Source organism: Drosophila arizonae, chromosome 3, assembly GCF_054131065.1.
Source record: "Drosophila arizonae isolate 15081-1271.41 chromosome 3, UAZ_ARI_1.0, whole genome shotgun sequence".
Taxonomy (NCBI): Eukaryota; Metazoa; Arthropoda; class Insecta; order Diptera; family Drosophilidae; genus Drosophila; species Drosophila arizonae.
This window is the reverse complement of record NC_142923.1, coordinates 588899-599642: the sequence shown is the minus strand read 5'-3', so window position 1 is coordinate 599642 and position 10744 is coordinate 588899. Positions and strand designations below refer to the sequence as shown.

Sequence of the window (10744 nt, the reverse complement as noted above, 5' to 3'; positions counted from 1 at the left end):
CAATAAAATTTGTTATGCAGCTAACAAAAAAAATATTACACTCAGTAATAAATGGACTTCCGCTGCAGTAATAGTGATAATAATAATAATAATAATACAGAAGCAATGCATTTAAGCATATATTAGAAAAGGTCTATGGAGTAGCTTAACTTAGCCAAGTTTCTGACCAATTAACCCAAAAAAGATCTGTGGCTTTAGCCGTTACTTGGCAGTTATGCTTAAGATAATAAATGTATGCTATATATGCGATATATATATATATATATATATATATATATATATATATATATATATATATATATATATATATATATATATATATATGTACGTATGTATGCTTGCCAGATATGTTCACAATTCATGATAATATTATGTGCTGTGCATAGCGTGCGTCACACATTTAGCTACAGCCATAAACAAACTAATTGCTAGCAGCTAGATACAAGAGCGATATAGAAATATATGTACATACCTATACCAATACATATATACGATATATAGGCATAGGTGCAGTTGGCTTGAGTGATAAAAACCCCCCAAAATGCTGTGCAATTAAAGAGCACAAATGCTCCAAAACATGGGCGCGCGCCAACAAGGAGCAACAGGGGTGAGTTCATAGAGTGGGAGAGGGGCGGTGTTCGGGGTAGCGGTGTATGTTGCCCATGTGGGCATAGCGCACACGCGAATCTGCAGCCAAGCAGCAACATTAGACATGCAACTTGCCAACGTTGCAACTAGTTGCAGCAGCAGCAGCAGCACCAGCAGCGAATCTCTCGTTAATTTATGAACCTGAACCTGGGGGCCAAAGACAGCCCAAACAAACAGCCGAAGTAAAAATCAAATTAAAAACCAGAGCAGGCAAGCACGAAAAACGAAAAGAAAAACGTTGCAAATTTCTAAGGAAATTTCACCCCGTATACGTTGGCAGTGGCATGCAACAAGTGCGGAGCTAGGACGGAGGAGGGAGCGGGGAGCGGGGGGCGGCTGAATGGTGAATGACCAAGGCGCATTAAGGCAGCCAAGCGGCCAACCAGAGCAGCCAACAACAAGCAACTGAAGAAACTGAAAAAAAGAAGACAAAAAAAAAAAAAAAAACCTGTGCTAATTATTATTTAGTGCAGTTCGAGCCAGCGAGTGGCACAGCTCAGCTCTTGCCGCAAGAGTTGCAGTTGCGGAGGCTCCTAGAGCCGCTTAGCCCGCTTCAACCCCCGCTCGCCTAGCTGCCCGCCTCACACACAGCAATCTGCACCAATTTAACCAAATAAGGCGCTTTTAGCGGCCAAATGCATTGCATGCAATGCGCCATGGCTAAAATGCAGAGAGAGAGAGAGAGAGAGCGCGCGAGAGAGAGAGAGAGAAATCTGCAGAAGTTGAAAGGCCCCTAAGTGCTGCAGGTGTATGTGTGTGTTACACCTGTTTTACAGGAATTCAGAATGCAAGCGTCGTCGATAATAAACTTTAATGCTAATAGCAGTTGTACATCATCAGCAATGGACCGAAAAACCCAAACACACACACACACACAGCCCAGCAGGCTGAAGGTAGGCGCGGCTGAAAGGGGCGTGCACAATTGCTGTGTGTGTGTGTGAATATGTCTGCATTTCTCTCTGCTGCCAAGCTCAAAATCAAATTCCATTAAAGCAATTACAATCACAACAGCCACAACTCTTCTTGAGAATCGCCGAGAACGGCGTGAACTTTTCTTCTTTTACATTTTGTGCAGCGCGTGATTAGAATTTTTGATTAACCAAGCGTCCGTCAACTTGGACAGTTCCAGTTCCAGCGCCAACGCCAGTTCCAGTTCTAGTTCCAGTGCCAGTTCCAGTTCCAGTTTGTCCAGCTTTAGGTGTTAATCATTTATGAAATTTGCCACGATTTGGAAATTTTCAATTTGGCTGACAGTCGCCGTTAGCTCTGCGCTCAACTGTCATCGAGTGGAACAGTTTTCTCGTTTTCTTTTATCAAATATTAATTTGGAGCGGATCAGAGCAACGATCCATGTGCAGTCAGCCAGCTGAAAGCCAATTGCCTGCACTTCGTGCACAGCGGGCGAGCGGGTACCGAGGGAGTTATGAAAGAGCGAGCAGTTTCATACAGAGAGTGCCTTTTGATGAGTGAGAGAAAAGAAAAGCTACTATTTATTTTAAAATAGTTTTCAGCTAGGATTTCCACTGTCATGTAGAAAAATAGACTAGATGTTAGATATATTTATCCTGAGGTTGAAAAAGTACTTTTTTGGCTGATTGAAACGTGCCAACCACTCGATAAACTGCACAAAATAAATAACATTTGGATAAGCGAAAACGACAAAGTGTGAGAGAGAGAGGGAAAGAGAGAGAGAGAGTGAGAGGGAGCGAAAAACAATTTGCCAATTGTCGCAGACGAAGCTGAAAAGCTTAGTCAATGCAAGCTGAAAAAAGGAAAACCAGCTGCAATCGAACTAGAGGAGAGCCATGGGGCAGGAGCAACAGGAGGAGGCAGAGGGGCAGAGCGGCAGTCGACGGTAGGCTGTGGCAAGAGTCGGCTGCACAGCTTGGTGTCTTGCGCCTGCGGCTTGTGGCGTAAAAAATCAAGTGCAGATTAATTAAATTCGATAATTAAATGAACGCAGTGCGCAGATCGTGTTGCACAGTTGCACAGTTGCACGGGCAACTGTTGCGAGTTGGAAAGCATTTGGCAGCTTGGCTGCACAACAAGGCTGCCACGTCTCGGGGCAACGTCGGCGCCTAATGCATTTCTGTGATTTGGGCGCAGCGAATTAATGCGCAGCGCTCTATAAATTTGTCAGCAATTAAATGAGGCAGGTGCCCCGCTACCTGCCACCGCCTTTCACATGCCCCCTGTCGACTGCTTGCCGCGTGCCACATATATCAGCGGCCATAAAAGCCACAAACTCTGAACTTTATAGACTGTCTCTGTGGCATTGGCATTTGGTAGCCTGCCAAACACTTTGATTGATATTTGGGCGATAAAGCAGCAAATGCCGCTGCATGCCACTGCAAGCTGCAAGTTGCAAGCCGCATCAAGTTGAACTCCACTCAGCGAGCTGCGTTGTGCTGCACATAAATTGCGAGCCGAGTTCAGCTCTTGCGCTTCTTGCGGCCTGATGCCACAAATTTATGGCAGCAGCGAATGTGGCAGCAACAACACATATATTTTATGCCCCTTCTCCATTTACTTCTCGTCTCTCGATTTTGGGGCGTGTGCTCTGTCCTGTTAACAACATTTGAGTGAATAATAGCAAAAGGCCTGCCGAATCTCTCTGTTCGTGCAACAAGTTGCAAGCATTCATATATCACGCCAAGTAGTTCAGCTCGTCCTGTTAGCCGCAGCTTTCATTCAAGAGCTTTTTAATCAACTTTGACAGAGGAGAGGAGATCAGCTAATCAATGGGAAGCAAGTCAGTCAGAATAAGTATATCATTAAAGGACAGCTTGTTAAAGTCCTTTAGTGTGGATCTATGGATAGAGTGGATCTATGGCTAAACAAAAGAAGAAATAAGTAGACTTGCTAAATATAAACTATTCCCTACTGATCTCTATCGCAGGGACAGCCACTGCGTATACGTGTTATACAAAAACCACAACTAAATCTTGAACTCCCATATATATATATTTATATACGGTGCTTTAAACCAGCCTATAGAACATTTTGTAATTATAAATAACCCAGAGGTTCTTTGATAATTTCCTATAGCGCACACATCAGACTTGTATGTGTATGTAAAAAGGTGGCCCATATATAGACAGAGAAGTCATATATAAGTCAAATATAATATACAGACCCGTTGTTGTTGTTGCTATTGTTGTTGTTGTTGCTGTGGCTGTTGCTGTTGCCTTGTATTCAACAAGTTCAAGCAGTTCAGAACCTTTGCACGCGAACTTATCGCCACTGAGGCGGCGGCACAGGCACTCGACAGCATTGTCTGGTTAGAGTGGACCCAAAAAAAAAAAAAAAAAAAAAAAAAAAAACAAAACAAAAGCATATACACTGAAACTGATAATACAACGAAATGCGTGTATGTGAATGCCTGGGAATAGTGAAACAAATGTGGCATGCAGCGAATCGCTAGCACGCGATTTTATAGACAGTTATCGATAAATTCAAAGAAACTTCTATATAAATATTATGCAATAAACGAATCTTGTCGATTACAGAATTCTATTGATAATTAACCATACAGATCACAAAATGAAAGGATATCCCCGCAATTGCAGCACATAAGACATGGATCGATATATGTTGTATCGATATGTCGATTAACATTAAATTTAATGATAGATTTGTATGGTTAATTTTCATTCATGTACACATTTATTTAAACAAATTTTGGTTTTTGGCTATTTTCTACTCTTTCATTGAATTCTATAATACAGTGAATAATGTAAATATTTTAAGTGTTTTGCGGCTGTAATGTCCCAGTTGGATGTGTGTGTGTGTGTGTGTGACCCTATAGACATATGTGTGTGTACATGTACAACTGTGGTGCCAGTTCGTATTCAGTATTTTGATTGTTTCGTAAAGTATTTATAATCAAACAACAACAGCAACGACAATCAACAAACGAGCCAGCGATGTCGCGCCTGATTATATAAAATAAATATCTTTGACTTGAACTTTTGCTGTGTTGACTGTTCCCATTTTGCCTGCGCACACACCGATACATATATATATATATATATATATACCTACATAAGTGTATGCGTGTGTACGTACATATTTCAAAAACCGAGCAAAAAGTCAAAGCAGCAAAGCGGTCGCCGCGTACAAAATTCAACAGCAGCGGCAGCAGCAGCAGCAAATAACAGCAACAGCAGCAACAACAACAATAAACGGGCTACACATGTACAGTACACAGATCAGCCAGCAGCAGCAACAACAACAACAAATATATACACAAACGTCAAAAAAGTCAACTGCGCCGCTGCCATTTGATAAGAGGCCACAAGTGTAAATATAGACGACGACACCAAAAACAACAAAAACCACGGCAGCAGCAGCAGCAGCAGCAGTCGCAGCAGCAGCGACGCCAACGTCCCCACGACCGTTGACTGGCCGAGTCAAACGAGGCGGCGTACGTTCGGCTCTGTGCCATCCAGGCGTGCATGTGTGTGAGAGCGTGTGTGTCAAAGAGAGCGAGAGAGCATCAAAGAGAGCGAGCCGTCGTGCTAGGCATCGCCGCAGCGCGCTCTTGCGGCCTTTGATGGGCCACACGACGTATGCGCAATACGCTTTCGTTCGCACTTCGTTTCGTTTGCATTCGCATTGATTGATACGAGCGCGAGAACTCTCCCATTTTCAGTTGATTTTTTTCTCATTTTTTATTGCATTCACTTTAGCTTTTGTGCAGTTCAGCAGAGTTCATTTGTATTTTTTTTTTTGGCATGTGTGTAAATGGGTGCGGGTGCAATTGTATGTGTGTGTGTGGGTGGGATAGCTACGTGTCACAATGCGGGTTAAATTGAGCGCAAATAAGCAAAAGTTCCTTTGGCGCAGGCGAGCTTCAATTGGGAAGTGGGTCAACTATGGTATGACTCTCTCTATTGAATATCGCTTAGAAATCTATAATCTAAAACGTAGAATGTCAAGCCACGACTTGACTATTACATATTGCTCACAAACTCAAAGTTTCTCATCATAGAATTACTATGCAGCTTAGAGATTTTCGCAAGGCAACGAAATTCAACTAAATTATTTATTTCCACTTGCAAATTTTAATAAATTTTAGCAACTACATTTATGTCTCTCTAACAAATGCATTCAATTTTAGAGATTGATCTATAGCCCTGATTTTGAGTTTATTTTAAATACAATTTGAAGCAATATATATTATAAATATCTTCCAACATCAATATTTTATTATAATAATATAAAACATAAAAAATTAAAAAATTAAAAAAGACTACAATAGCTACATTTGCTTTAAGGTACTCTCATTGCTATATTAATGATGAGTGTATGTATATGTGTATATATAGCGTATATATTGCTATTCAACCCGGGCAATCAGTCAGTGCATTATTTTTGCATAGCCCCATCGTCCATATATGGATGATTCAAGCAGTTTTAAATTTAGCTCTGGCCAAAATAGCGAATCGCATTACACATAATTTTCACGCAAGTGACAAAAGATAAACGCCGTAATTTATGCAACATAAATGGCCATAATGATGCATGCAACAACAACAACAGCAATAACAATAAAGACGCCTTTAGGACGGCCTTCCACCACGTCGCAACAATGCGTTTAAATGACGCGCACAGCGAGCATTTTAGCGGCTTTCAATATTTGCATAATAACAGACGCACGACAGCAACAACAGCAACAACAGCAACAACAACAACAGCAACAACAATGCAAATAACTCCTTTGCCCAATCGAAGCGATTCAATTGCACTTGCAAAAGAAAAAGTAAATGGAAAGAAACAAAAGAATCGCAAATATTTGCGTGGGTGAATTATAAGCCAAAAAGTGGGCGGCATTGGGGCACTGGGAGGGCGTGACCCAGGCAGCTGCGAACATAAATTGTTTCTGGCAAACGGCGCTCCAATGACAGATTGACAAATTGACCAATTGACAAGCCGACTGAGAGAGATAGAGATAGAGTGAATGAAGGTGGAAGGGAGAGGCAAAAGCAGCGGCAGCGGCAGAGGCAGGCGCTTTGCTGCTTGTGACAAATTTATGACAGGCTTTTGTCCTCCTGCCAGCAGGCAAACAATAATGAGCTTAGCAACGATGATAATAATGACATCGATAATGATCATTGGCCCGGGCACGCGGAGACGCGACAATGTTTTATGTGCTTTTAAGCCAAGGCAATAATTTGCCAACAATTTTCCAAAAGAAGCAGACGAAAGTAGGCGGAACTGGCAGGCCAGCTAGCATGATGATCATTATGATCATCATGATAATGATGCTGCTGATGGTGATACTGATGTTGATGATGATATGCAATCATAATGATGATAATTTGCATTTTAAATGCGCGACAATGCGGCACGTGAAGTCGACACAACAAATGAAGAAGAAAAGTGGAAAAATATCAATAAAAGCACAAGTTGTGACCGAACTGTAAATACCCCAGAATTAGACTGTGCTGACTAGAACACGTTGTTCATAAAATCACTCCATGGGTATCTCTAATATATACAAATAACTGAGCAAGCTCGACTGATTCAATCTATAGATATTTGCTCTCTGCATTCACGTGCCACTCTGCCGCAGTTTTACTCAAAGGTCCATCATACCCCACTCGAACTAACCTCCCATGATCACAGGGTACAAGTCGAAGACGATGGCATCTTTTGGCCATTTGAATACCGAAGCGAAGAGTCGACGGAACGTGGCACTCGATCGGCACTGACGGCCAGCTCTTGTTGCCTGTTGCTTGCAGCACGTTGCATGTGGCATAAAGTACTGCTGGCCCAGCTCGAGGCGCAGCTTGAGCTGCTTGAGCCGAGTCGAAGGAGTCGCCTTATTTGGCCGTGGCCCAAAAGATTGTCTTGCTGCCAGCTCAAACGCTCAGCCATACAAATTTGTCACACGAAATTGGTGTTTGTGACAAATCGCATAGAGAAAGACAGAGAAAGAGCGAGAGAGAGAGAGAGAGAGAGAGAGAGAGAGAGAGAGGGAGGGAGTTTACGCGGTGACAAGTGATTGAACTATTATACGTTGCATATAAGGAATGCCTGGGTATAATGAATGCCTTCGGCCCAGCTCATATGCATTTTTGTACAGTTAGTTTTGATAGTCACAAAAAATGCATTCGGCAATACATAATTTGAGGTTAGAATTGACTTTGAATTGCCCACGAATCGAGTGATTGACAGACAGCCATTGAAAGTGCGTGAGAAAGCAAAATGGAAACCACAGCGGAACAGGTGAAGGATGATTCCCAGTTTCCATTTGGGCAGCTGTCTTGGAGGATCCACAAAGCGAAGAAGATGATGGGAGTTAAATTGAGCGTAAAATCATCAACAAATCTGAAAAATTAATAATCTGTGTGAAAGTATTTAAGAAACTCATATAGAGATAAGAACTTTACGCAATGCGGAAAAGTAATAAGAAATGACGTCTCTTTCTCTATGTTTGTGCTTCTTTTTCTTTCCGATATCTGATGCCATAATAAACTAAGATCGAATTATCCAACAAAGCTATTATCTTTCTCTCTCTATATTATTTTTAACACAAAAACTGTAGTGAGATCTCTAATATTTCTCCCTCTCTCTTTCTAGCTTTATCTCTCGCTATTCTTGATAAAAAGGAAATCAATATTTTTCTCTTTTCTTCTATCACCTTCTCTAGTATCTGAGATGAGACTCAAAATGAAGATCATAATCAGTTTCACAAGTCTATATTACATATATACGTATTATATGTGTATATTATAGGTTAAAACATTCACAAATTTCACTAGATAAATAAAAGGAGAAGCCATATCTACTCACTAAAATATATAACTGCATTATGGGGGCTTTAGGCAAGATAATAGAATTCAAATGAACTTTAAAGATCAGATCCGAAACTTATCTCTGACCAGATAAGCTAAAAGACAATTTGCAGCTCGCTTTCGCTTAATTTCAAACTCATTTCAGAACAGGATTGCAGAGCCCACAAAATATCGAAGCTAATTGAGACATCATCTGCTAAGGGGAGGGCAGAGGCGATGTGAGTCGAGCTAAGTAGACAAAAAAATAAAGAAAAAATAATAATACTCGCCCAGCTAGTAAAAGGCAAAGTGTAAATAGCGCCAGAGGAAGTCGGAGATTGCTCCAGCCCGACTCCAACTCCAGCTCCAACTGCAGCTTGAGAAATCACTTTGGATAGTTGAGATGTGCAAACATCTGAAAGATTCGCAAGTGTAGAATCTCCTGCCTCCAGTCCGCAGACCTCAGACATAAAAATCAGCAACAATTTAATAGCAATTTTACAGCGTGTGCGCTCCAAAGACTTTCAACAGCTCCATCCGCAGCTCCCCACTGCCAGCTGATAATGAAGATTAGATGTTGTTGCGAGCCTCTGTTAGTTCTTGACTTCTATCTCTCTCACTTTCGCCTCTCTCTCTCTTTCTCTTTCTTTTTAGATACATATACTCTAGCTAGGGGTATAACTAATTATGTATAGACTATGTAACAATCAATCTCTCCTATTCTTTCTGTCTCTCTCTCTCTTTCTCTTTCCCATTCATTTTGTAGGGTATCTTATTTTGACTTTTAGGTGTTGGTATACCATCTTCAACGTGCTAGTGCACAGATGTCTCTCTCCCTCTCTCTCTCTCTCTCTCTCTCTCAGATGTCAGTCCTCCAGACATCTTGGTTTGGCTTTCTGTTACTATTTCCTTAAGCTGTACCTTCAATCCACTTCACTGACTTATTTTCAAAGATGTCAAACTTTCTGCCATTCCGATTCTAGGGTATCTGGGCTTCAGCACACTCTGCGCACACTTGGTAAGTCATCTTTGTGGCTTTTCGTTTTTAGTTGGCCATTTGCAGGACTCGCACAGGAAGTGGGGAGCTGCGTTTAATGGCAGCTGCAACTGGCTAATCTCTCTCGCACAGCGCTTAAAGAAGTTGTCAAAGCGACTGCTGTCAGGGGCGTGGAGGGGCGAGGTCAAGGCAGGGGTATCTCGGGTCGTTAAAGTCGTCGAGTCAAATGAAAAGTTCATTAGACGAGTCGTAAAAAGAGAGAGGGAGACAGAGAGAGAGCGAGAGAGAAGGAGAGAAGAGTAGAGGAAGACTGCCAACTCGCCAAATGCCATTCGACGTGTCAGAAATTCAATTTGTAATTGTGGCCAACGTTCGAGGAAAAAAAAACGAAAGAAATTTGTATATATAAAATAAAATAAAAGCCCATCTAAAAGCAACTGTCATACGAACATTGACCTCTCTCTCTCTCTCTCTCTCTCTCTCCATCTCGTTGGGCTTTTCGGGGGACGGGGGCTCTGGGGGCGTGGCTGGCAGCTTGGGCGTGCGTACGTGATCGAATAATGAATAACATTCAAATTGAATGATCAAACACGACTACGAGACTCGTTGTTTCTCCTTCTTCTTCTTCTTCTTCTTCTGGTTTTTCGGGTGTCATAAAAGCGAGGCCAACAGCAGCAGCAGCAGCAGTGGAAGAAGAAGAAGAAGGAGCAGTACAAATAAAACAAAATTGAACTGGCCAAAAGCAGCTTGAGCCGTAGTTCGCTTGGTGCTAAGCCTATTGGGGCCACTCGGCTCCACCTCTGGGGGTCATGCGCAAATACACTTAAAGAAAATGAGTTGAAATAATAACAACTTGCATATGTATCATAGATCAAACCTAATCATGTATTGTATATCCTAAAGCATCATATACATAACTAACACTACTTGGGAAACCCCCATCTGAAAAGTGTCAAGCTGACGTTCTCTCTTCCACTAAATAACTGTCTCCCTCTCTCTCCTTTTTATATCAGTTATTGAACGCTAAAATTTCTTAAATTAAATTTTTTACAACTTATTTCAGAAATTTGTACTTTCCTTGTTTTCCTTTTATTGACATCAGATTGTTTGCTCGTTTTTTTCCCCTTTTGTTTTGTTTTTTTTTTTTTTTTTTTTTTTTTTTGTCATTTATTTGCTGCAAATTTTTTATTGTTGTCATTTTGGGGTCGTTAAATAAAGCCTCACCTTAGCAGGTTGTTTGAGTAGACGGGCACCCACAGCTACCTGCTACCTGCTCGCCTGCCGCTAACCCAACCATTTGCCTCAATACACTGCGCGA

The 10744-nt window shown here is 41.6% G+C and overlaps 1 protein-coding gene across 8 annotated transcripts in view; it reads right to left on the bottom strand.

Moving 5' to 3' along the window:
* The window catches only part of Samuel (SAM-motif ubiquitously expressed punctatedly localized protein), a 74100-nt gene that overhangs the window by 40467 nt on the left and 22889 nt on the right, over positions 1-10744 (bottom strand). The window lies entirely within an intron of this gene.